Source organism: Lactuca serriola, chromosome 4 (genome assembly GCF_051521515.1).
Source record: "Lactuca serriola cultivar US96UC23 chromosome 4, Lser_US96UC23_V15, whole genome shotgun sequence".
NCBI classification, from domain to species: Eukaryota; Viridiplantae; Streptophyta; class Magnoliopsida; order Asterales; family Asteraceae; genus Lactuca; species Lactuca serriola.
The window spans coordinates 255,701,921-255,713,429 of NC_136411.1; the positions used below are offsets into that span (position 1 = coordinate 255,701,921).

At 33.2% G+C, this 11,509-nt stretch overlaps 1 pseudogene; it reads right to left on the minus strand.

Annotated features, from left to right (window-relative positions):
* Positions 1-831: 831 nt before the first annotated feature.
* LOC145099296 (uncharacterized) lies at positions 832-10,642 on the minus strand (annotated as a pseudogene).
* Between the last annotated feature and the right edge of the window lie 867 nt (positions 10,643-11,509).

Genomic DNA, 11,509 nt, shown 5'->3' on the forward strand with positions numbered 1-11,509 from the left:
ACGGCTGGAAACTCAATCTCCGTCCTTTTGGCTTTTGTCTACTATATTTTTTTTAAAGACTTTGGTCTGCTATTCAATGAATCAATGAAAGGGCCTCATGAATCAAAAAGTTACTTATGTTTATGGAGTAGTGGTCATTGAACACAAATATGGTAGATGTCATCTCATTGTGGAGCCTCAGTTGGATTTCGAATACCTTAAACTACCTCTTATAAAGAACTCAAACTTCGGGTGCTCGCTGAAATACTGCGAGTAGGCTTCCGTTTAATTCGTTTTCGTTTAAAAAAAATTCAAAAAGTTACTTATGTTTATAAAGTGTCCATCATTAACCAAAAGTATGTTTGACTATCTCCATTCACAATCCAATCATAGCTATTCATTAAAAAACTAATTTTTCTTTCTTCCAAATACACAACCCAACCAAAAACAAACTTTCATTTCCATTAACAACCAAATGGAAATCATATTTTATCAAATAAATATAACTTATATTTCTTTTTTAGTCATATAAAGCTTATTAAAAGTATTATTATTTTTAGAAACATATAATTTATTTATTTATGATATAAAAATATTAAAAGAAATAGAAATAAAAATGTATAACATTTGGCAAACATGCTTAATAAAAATGATAAATCAAGTTACAATTGTAACATGATAAATAAAATTACATATTTTGAAGGTACAAAATACATATTATTCGTAACTTCCAAACTTTCTCTGTATGTGGTCAATCAAATCGTTTATTACAGCGATATGAGTGTTTCTATAATGAAGTTGTTCCCTATTGGTAATATAACTGGATAAGTTTGCAATTCGTTCGGTAGAGTATTAAAAATGTTGTTCGTCATCTTGAATAGAATTGCTTTGTTGTTGTATGTCATTTAGAAATTCGGTTTGATCATAATAGTGAAGGTATGTGTCCCGTTCATCCTCAACGATCATATTATGAATAATGATACAAGCAATCATGATTTTCCCATAACACACTACAAGAAATATACCCTTTAGCGGCGACACTATTACCGGCGACTTTAGATATTATCGCCGCTAAAAACCAATGTCGCTGGTAATAGTGTCGCCGTTAAAGGGTTGTCACCCGAATCCGCGCCTTCCCCTTCTGTTACATCTGAACCGTTCGATAAGATATCCAATACAACGGGTGGCGTGTCTTATCCTGCCTAACCTAATACCGGCGAAATATATGTCGCCGCTAAAGGTTAAAAATGTCGCCGCTAATAGTTCACTAAAAAAGACGCGGATACGCTTCCCTCCAGTTTGTCGCCGCTATTAGTGATTGTCGCTGGTAAAGGGTTCCCTATCGCCGCTAAAGGAGTAGCCGCTATTGCCTCTCGCAGACAAAAAAAAAAAAAACGCACGCAGAAACCCTCCTTTCTTCTTCTTTCTGTTTGCTCCCAGTTTCCTTTCGCCATTTTACATTATTCGCCGTTTTTCTCTTCAATTTGCTTGTTCCAAGCAAATTTCTCCTCACATTGTTCCAATCAAATTTCTCTAGGTGTTGTTAAAGCTTTTGGGACCAATTTCTAACTTCATTTCTTGAAGACAGGTAAGTTGATTTGGTAATTTCATTTTTTATTTGTATGTTAATTTCGATTTGTAGCTTCATTTAGTGATTGAATGGTAATAAATTGTTCATATTCTTGTTTTTGGTGGTGTTGTTTTGGATTAGAAGTAAGTTGTTCAATTTCTTGTTTGTGCAGATTGAATGGCAATTAGTTGTATAACTTCCACTTGTAGTTTAGCGTTTTGGGACATTTGATGATTATTAAAAGTTGAATTTGATGACTAAATTGCAATAAATTGTTCAATTTCAGTGATTTTGGTGGTGTTGTTCTGTTTTTCCGGTGAGGTACTTTCGGGTGAAGACTAGTTTTCCGGCTACATATCAGTTGATTTCCGTCACTACAAGTTCTATTATTTCATTTTTTTGTGAATTTTGTATTTATATGTGAAATTATGTGAAAATTAGATTGTATATTTCGTATTTGTTTGAATATATGTGAATTTGGTGTATATATGCCAATGTATATGTGTTTAATGTATATGTGGTATATTAGTATTTTGTAGAAATTATATGTATTTGTTATAAGTAGGATGTTATTGTGTGTATGTGAATCTATGTATGTTTGTTGTAAATGTGGTATATGATTGTGAAACTTTTGTATTTGGTATAAATAGGATGTTATTATGTATATATGTGAAATTATTTGTATTTGGTTTAAGTAAGATGTTATTTTGTGTGTATCTGTATGTATTTGTATTTGGAGTATATGTGGTATATGTATATAAAAGTATGTGAATTTCATCCTCTTATGTATTATGTAAAACTATGTGGTTTTGGTATAAGTAGGATGCTATAATTGAAAAAAAAATTATTGTTATAATTTGAAAAAAAAGACAAAAAAAAATTATAAAATTGTTTAAAAACTTATATAGAAAAACTAGAAAGTTTCTAGTTTTTACCCGAGCTAACTCCAAATTAATTAACCAATAAGTTATATAGTTAACTTATAATCTTCAAATTAATTTATAAGGCTATATTTCTATAACCAATAATAATCGGTTACCATAAAAATAGGTTAAAGAATACTATAATTGAAAAAAATAAATAAATAAATTATTGTTATAATTCGAAAAAAAACACAAAAAAAAATTATAAAATTGTTTAAAAACTAATATACAAATATTATAACGTTTCTAATTTTTAAATATTTTATTTGCAACATATTTATATAATGTTATATATATATATATATATATATATATATATATATATATATATATATATATATATATATTAATCTCGACGGTAAAAAATAACAACACAACAACATAATATGTATGTAAAAGTATGTGAATTTCATGTTCTTATGTATTATGTAAAATTATGTGGTTTTTTTATAAGTAGGATGCTATAATTGAAAAGAAAATAAAAATTAATTATTGTTATAATTGGAAAAAAAAACACAAAAAAAATGTTATATAGTTTCTACACAAGCTAAACCCAAATTAACCTAAGTTATATAGTTAACTTACAATAGTAATAAATGTTTTTTTATGGATTTTTGACCCGTTTATTTAATATTTACAACTTTTGCATATATAAATTACAAGTAATTGTAATTAAAATTAATTAAAAAACGCATAAATTAAAAATATTAATTTTTTTTTTTTAGTTTTAAATTTTTTATATTTTTATTATTTTAATTGTAAAAAAAATGTGGATTGGAAATAAATAACAATACTAATTCTGTATACTAAACCCTAAACCAAAATTATGTTTCAGCAACATAATGTCTACTGATAAAAGCTGGACTACTAATCCATATCGAAACCATCCAGAGTTCCAAGCAGGACTCAAAGCTTTTATCGAGAAGTCGAAGTCACACCTTGATAGTAATGGTAAAATCAGATGTGCGTGTGAAAAATGTGATAACCGTTATTTCAAGTACCCGACTGCAGTTGAACGCTATATATTTATAAATTGTTTCAGTAAGTCGTACAAAATTTGGATCTATCATGGTGAATCTTTTATTCCTCCATTCGTCTTGCCAAGTAACCAAATGGCCGATTTAATCAACGATCTGATGTGGGAGTCGAGAGAAAATGATACCAACCTTGATGAAGGAACCTCGAATACAAGTGGTAGCAGTGTGGATGATGATTTTGCACAATTGTTGGAAGAAATGGAAACTCAATTGTATCATGGTTGCATCTTTTCTTCCCTTGAGTTTCTAGCAAAGTTAATGCATATCAAGGTGAACAACAAATGGACTGATAGTTCATTTGATCAACTCCTTGAGTTGTTGCAATTAGCATTTCCCAAAGGCAACAAGGTTTCCCTTTCACATTATCTAGCCATAAAGAAACTAAAGTCTATTGGCCTGGGGTATGAGTCGATACATGTGTGCAAAAACGATTGTTATCTCTTTTGGAAAGAACACGATTCATTGCAAGTTTGTCCCGTTTGTAAAGAGAGCCGATGGATCAATAAAAACACCAAGGGTAAGAAAATACCTCATAAGGTGTTACGGTACTTTCATGTGACCCATAGACTACGACGTTTATATTGTTCGAGGCACACTGCCAAAAAATATGATTTGGCATAGTACCAGACGTTCAGAAGATGGTGTGATGCTTCATCCTGTTTATGGGGAACATTGACAAGATTTTGATAAAAAATACCCCGACTTCTTGAGTGAACCCCGTAACACACGCCTAGGTCTTTCAGCTGACGGTTTCAATCCATTTGGAAACATGTGTAATCCACATAGCACATGGCCGGTCATACTCACCACATACAACCTGCCACCCTGGCTTTGTATGAAAGACTCATCATTCATGTTGACTTTGTTGAGTCCAGGCCCGAAAGCTCCTGGCTAGGATATGGATGTTTTCCTTATACCATTGGTGGAAGAGCTTAAACATTTGTGGAACTCAGGTGTACGTATTACAGATGCGGTGACAAACACATTCTTCACGATGAGAGCAATGTTGTTGTGAACAATAAACGATTGGCCAGCTCGTAGTAGTCTATCAAGTTGGAGTGGGAAAGGGTATAGAGCACGTGCTACTTGCAATGAAGACACTCCTTCGTACTGTGCAACAAACAAAGTCGTATATATCGGTCATCGTCGTTTCCTAGATGCTAATGATCCGTTAAGAAAGAGGTTGGACTTTAACGAGATGGAAGAGACAAGACCTACTCTAAGATAGTTTAGTAATGATGACATACAAGAGCAACTAGGTCGCCTACTAACTCGTAAACCGGGTAAACATCCTGAGCATGGAGACGGGGAGCCAAAGCGACAAGATTACGAGTTGAACTGGTCGAAACGAAGCATTTTCTACGAACTCGAGTATTGGTCTTCTCTACAGTTGAAACACAACACAGATCTCATGCATGTCCAGAAAAATGTGGACGAGAGTTTGTTAGGTACTCTTCTAATGAACGATAAAAGCAAAGACACATCAAATGCACGAGAGGACTTGAGAATTCTAAACATTCGGAGAAATGAATGGTTGCAAAAAAATGGTGACAAGTTTCATAGACCCCAAGCAAGATACTCTTTCACAAAATCTACTCGACAACTCTTTTGTCAATTTATAAAAGAGGTTAAACTGCCGGATGGGTTTGGTTCTAACATCAGTAAGAAAATGAACGATACCAATACAAACATTATTGGGTTGAAATCGCATGACCACCACATTCTTATGCAACGTTTGATACCAATTGGAGTAAAAGGGTTCTTAGACAAAGATACGTATACACCTATTGTAGACCTTTGTACGTTTTTGAAGCAACTTTGTTCCAGAACATTGAAGGTGGAGGATATGAGGAAAGCAAAAGTAGACATTATTGCATTCTTGTGCAAGTTAGAATTGATTTATCATCCAACGTTTTTTGACATTATGGTTCATTTAGTTTTGCATTTACCTAATGAAGCGATTGTCGGAGGCCCGGTATGTATGAGATGGATGTATCCATTCGAAAGGTACATGAAAAGACTAAAAAACTATGTCAGAAACAAGGCGAAGCTGGAACGTTCTATAGCTGAGGGTTATGTTGCTGAAGAAGCTTTATCATTTTGTTCGATGTACCTTCAAGATGTAAAGAAACGTCCGGAAAGAAATGAAGATGTTGTCATTGAAAAAAACAAAGTTTTGGATGTTTGAGTATAAATGTCGACCGGCCAGCACAACTAAAATCAAAACTCTTAATTTAACAGAAATGCATAACATGGAATGGTTTGTATTGAATAGCTGTGAAGAAGTCAGACAGTATATCAAGTAATTAATCTTATCTCTAACTTTCATCCTTAATTTTTTTTTATCTTTTTAAATCTATATCTTTTGGTCATCAACATATGAAATTCAAATATGAGCATCCTCAAAGTGATGAAAAGAGAGAATTTCGTAATTGGTTTCATGAAAAGGTAATATAAATTAATAAACAAATTTGTTTCATTGATCTAACGAATACATAATACATATTAATTTATAATTTCTAGGTTCATCAAATGAAAATAGAAACTCTCCAGAATTCCACAAAGAGTTGTCGGCTCTTGCAATGGGTCCGCAAATGAATGCTTATTCTTACACCGCATGCATAGTCAATGGTGTTAGGTTTATGGTACTTAGTCGTGACACATAACATACAACACAAAACTCTGGGGCTTTAGCGGTGGGTGAGAAAGGCGAGAAATATTATGGCCAGTTAGAAGAGATTATAGAGTTGAGGTATACACATGATTATTCGACTGTACTATTTCATTGCAAGTGGTTTGATACTCGAACATGAGTTATTTCTAGCGATAATTTCACAAGTATCGACACATGACGTGAAGTATACAAAGATGATCAACTAATATATGCTTCACAAGCCAAACAAGTGTTCTACATCAGAGAGCCAAACAATAACCATCGGTGTGTTGTCGAGCATGTTAATCATCGAAGTATTTGGGATCTACCATCGAACAATGACGTTGTTCAAAATGTTGACAAAGTCTCACATGAAAATGTAGACAATGTCGATGTACTTCAAAATATCTCTTCATCCGATGCTCCACTTTTTATCGATTTCAACATGTACTTTCAAAACATTCCTAGAGTTTTTGTTGATGTAGAAAGTGCAACTGAAGTTCCTCAGCCAACTGGTAAAGTCAATGATGTTTCTGATTGCGAGACTGATTACGATGAGACCGATTCTGATTATGATACTGAAGAAGACACTGAAGGATATGAGGAAGATTCAGATTAGAATGGTTCTTATGTAATGTGTATTTGTAATACGTGTTTGTAATATGAAATTTATTTGGATTTCTAGTTTAAATAGAAATTTGTATTTTTTTGTAATGTGTATCTGTAATAAAAATTATATTTGTATATCTTATAGTTTTTCAGGAAATGATGAGCATATGGATTTTGTTTATGTATACCATGGTTGTTCTCATGGGTCGTGGACATGGGGGAGACGGAGCTGAGGACCCACCTATCCTAGGTGGTAGAGGTGTCGGTCAGCATGAGCAAGACGGTAAATATTATTTTGAATTGTTATTTAATATTTGTGTTCAATTATTATAAATTAAATATCGTTTCTAATAATTTTTAATTATATTTGTAGTTGAGGAACGTGCCCGAAGGAAAGTTCGAGGCAAAGCAAAAAACATAAAACTTGAAAAAGCAATCTTACGGAACCAGGGGAAACCAATTAGCTTGCAATATGATAGGGATATCACATTTGATCCCGTCGGAGAGCCAAAAGACATGTTTTCCCGAGAAGTTGGGAAAACAATGTCGCAGATGGTCCCGTTTTACAAATGGACTTAGAAAAAAGTTTCCCCTTCAATACAGGATACTGTATTACAACATTTAGCGGTAATTATTTATTTAAATATATTTTATATGGTTAACTATAATTGTTTTTACTTGTTTAACTTTTTATTTTGTAGAAAAAGTTTGATTTGGATCAGATGTACCAGGATGTACAAGCTAATCTGTTGACAGAGAGTTTTCAAGCAGCTTTGTTAAAAGCTTATCGAGAACGTAAAGCTGACGCAAAAGAATATTTTATGTTAGTTGGAGGGTATGATGATATCCCGAGAGCATTAGCCAATCCTCCGGAGGGTATGCTAGTTGATAACTGGGCGAAGGCAGTTGAGTATTTTCAAACAGATGAACACAGAATTGCATCAGAAAGGAACAAAAAAGTCTGTGAAATGCAAACAAGTGTAAATCATGGGGGTTCGAGCTCGTATAGCAGTACTTGCTATAAGAAGGTACGGTACGATACATGTAATTATTTATTTAAAATGTAATCTAATTTTTAAAGTTAAATAGAACCTTAAGAGAGTGGAAACATTTCGCAAAGCTCATACCGATAAGAATGGTGTATTTGTTACTGCTGAGGCGGAACAACAATACGTAATTATTTAATTATAATTTTATCATATAATTAAATGTTTATTTATACTTAATTATTACTCACTTTTGGGAGTTACATAATCGGTTAGTTGAAGAGCTGTTAGAACAAACTCAAGGTGAAAGTGAGTTAACCCCGCTCAAGAAAGAGCTGCATTCAAAAAAGTATTAGGAGAGCGACGTGGCCATATTAGAGGCATTGGCTGTAAACCTTCTGCTCTCCCGCCGATTACACAGCCTTTGCAACCATCACAACAAGCATCACAACCATCATAGGTAAAACAATCTACTTTGGTTTTTGTCCCAAGTGCATGAAATAGCAATGTAGTTTGGTTTTCTATCTTAGTTTAAAAATAGAAATCTACTTTAGCATCGTATAATTCATGTTGAATTGGTAATTTTGGTTTTGTGGTGATTATTTGCTAAAAAGTTTTGTAATTTGGTTTTTGTCCAAAGTGCAAGAAATAGCAATGTACTTTGGTTTTCTATCTTAGTTTAAAAATAGCAATCTACTTGAGCATCGTAAAATGCATGTTGAATTGGTAATTTTGGTTTTGTGGTGATTATTTGCTAAAAAGTTTGGTAATTTGGTTTTTGTCCCAAGTGCAATAAATAACAATGTACTTTGGTTTTCTATCGTAGTTTAAAAATAGCAATCTACTTTAGCACGTAAAATGCATGTGGAATTTGTAATTTTGGTTTTGTGGTGATTATTTGCTAAAAAGTTTCGTAATTGGGTTTTTGTCCCAACTGCAAGAAATAGCAATGTACTTCGGTTTTCTATCTTAGTTTTTTTTGGAAAGAATGGTTTTCTATCTTAATTTAAACATAGCAATCTACTTTAGCATCGTAAAATGCATGTGGAATGGGTAGTTTTGGTTTTGTGGTGATTATTTGCTAAAAAGTTTCGTAATTAGGTTTTTGTCCTATGTGCAAGAAATAGCAATGTACTTTGGTTTTCTATCTTAGTTTAAAAATAGCAATGTATTTTGATAGTTTTTGTTTATGTTTGACAATCTAACTTATAAGTTTATATATATATATATATATATATATATATATATATATATATATATATATATATATATATATATTATTAATTATGTAGTTGGAAAATCTTCGTGCAATGCTCAGCGACCCGGCATGTAGGAATGAGCTTTATTCGTTTTTTCAATCCTACAATAATCAAGGAAACGTTGGGAACGAAATGGTGGTATGTAAGGATGCGTTTTATTTGCATATGTTGTCATGCTTTGCTACTTGGTAGATTGTAAAATTTTGTTTGTTTTGCTACTCGGATATTATGACTTTTGATATTTAATTGTAATCGGATGTTTGTTTGTAATTTGCATTAACACTATTATGTTTGATATTTAATTGGATGTTTGTTAATATTTAATTTGTAATTAGCGTCCACACTATTATTTTTTATATTTAATCGAATATTGTTATTACCGGCGACACTTTTACCGGCGACATTATCACCGCCAACCAAAATCATTTATTAAAAAAAATTAAAAAAAATGAAAACTGTAATTACCGGCGACAATTGTTATAACCGGCGACATATCTATTAGCGGCGACACAACTCATTAGCGGCGACATAGTCAATAGCGGCAACGTTTCTCATTAGCGGCGACATAGTGACCAATAGCGACGAAGCAGTAGCAACGACTCAATATTGGCGACGCGTCGCCGCGATTCGTATTACTGGCGACTTTTGGGACTTTTACCGGTGACTTATGTCGCCGGTAATGGCCTTTTTCCTTGTAGTGACATCTTTGTCCCACACTAGACATGGACGTTTAAGAAATGCAAAATGGGATTGTAAAACTCCACATGCTCGTTCAACATCTTTTCTGGCAGACACTTGACGTTCAGCAAACAACTTGTGTTTCCAGATTTGTGGAGCAGTTATTGACTTGACAAAGGCAGCCCATGAAGGATAAATGCCATCAGTGAGATAATATGTCATATTACTTTACTAACCATTTACAACATAACTCACATTTGGTGCTTGACCTGCCAATACATCACTAACAACAGGAGAGCGATGGAGTACATTAATATCATTTCACGAACCTGGTCTTCCGAAAAATGCATGATATATCCATAAGTCATACGATGCAACAACTTCCAAAATGATTGTTGTTTTACCGCTTCTACCTGCATATTCTCCAGCCCAAGCGGTGGTACAATTTTTCCACTCCCAGTGCATGCAGTCAATACTTCCTACCATACCAGGCAATCCACACTCCTCCCCGACATAGAGTAGTCTTCCCAAATCATCTTGGTTTGACCTTCTAAGGTACTCTTCACCAAAGCATCAAATGACACCTTCTACGAAATATATAAGAGCATGTCGTGTTTTAGTTTCACTCATTCTTAAATTTTTATCATCTGCATCTGCTGATGTACCATACACCAACACACGCATAGCTCATGTACATTTCTGTAACTATGAAAGACCTCTTCTACCGGCGGCATCACGTCTTTGTTGAAAATATCTGTCATTGGATGTAATAGTGGACACTATACGGAGGAATAGAGGTTTTCGCATTCGAAATCTACATCGGAAGATTACTTCGTCATGTATTGGGTTGTCAACAAAGTAGTCTTCCATCAAACGAGTCTCACCCTGCTCACGTTGTTGATCACGATACCTCCTTCTTGCTCTAGGAGGATGATCTCCTATAAGCATATTTGGCGTGCTTATGAGTAATTCAATAACAATGTCATCAGCTTGTCGATTTCGTTGAGCATATCATATTGACCATTCATCATACTCATTCATATTAGATGATTCAGAACTGAATGCTGAGTTTTCATTATCAGACATTTCAATGAATGTAGGAAATGAAAATTTGGTGTTTAATATTAAAATATGTCCATATTACAATCTATTTATACAAGAAAATTATTATTTTTTTTATTTTTAAATTTACATAACAATAACTTTTAATCCTTTGAAGTGGGTGTCATATCTCAAATGGACACTATATGGAGGAACCTATACGGATGAATTGAAGCTTTTTATCCAATTATTTTTCTAAAATTGTATGTTTTGGATTATAGATAAGTTGGTTGACATGACGAGAGATTTTGGATTATAGATCAGTAGTTATAAATAACTGTTCTAAGGTCTATTTTATACTGTTTATGATTTTGGTCTGTATCGGAACATGACATCCCGAGATTTTGTTATTTAATGTAAATACATTTCTTTAAAGAAATGTTTTGATAAATTCTTATCACATTTTGTTTTGGGAACGAAATCTGCAACAGTTTTCTTTAAATGATTACTCTGATTTTAAAACAAAGCATAAACAAATCGGTCTTCTCTGGCCGCGGATTTGGGGATATCACAGTTGGTATCAGAGCACTAGTTTAAGCGAACTAGGAATTTGTAAGATTTCTAGACTTAAACTTAGAATGATAAGTGAAGATTGTGCGATGAGTGTCTGCCATATTTTAGACACGAGCACTAGTATATTTTAAGAAATATGCCTATAATGTTTTTATGTGCTAAATGTTATATGTTTGCCATATATGAAATTGTTTGTTCGGA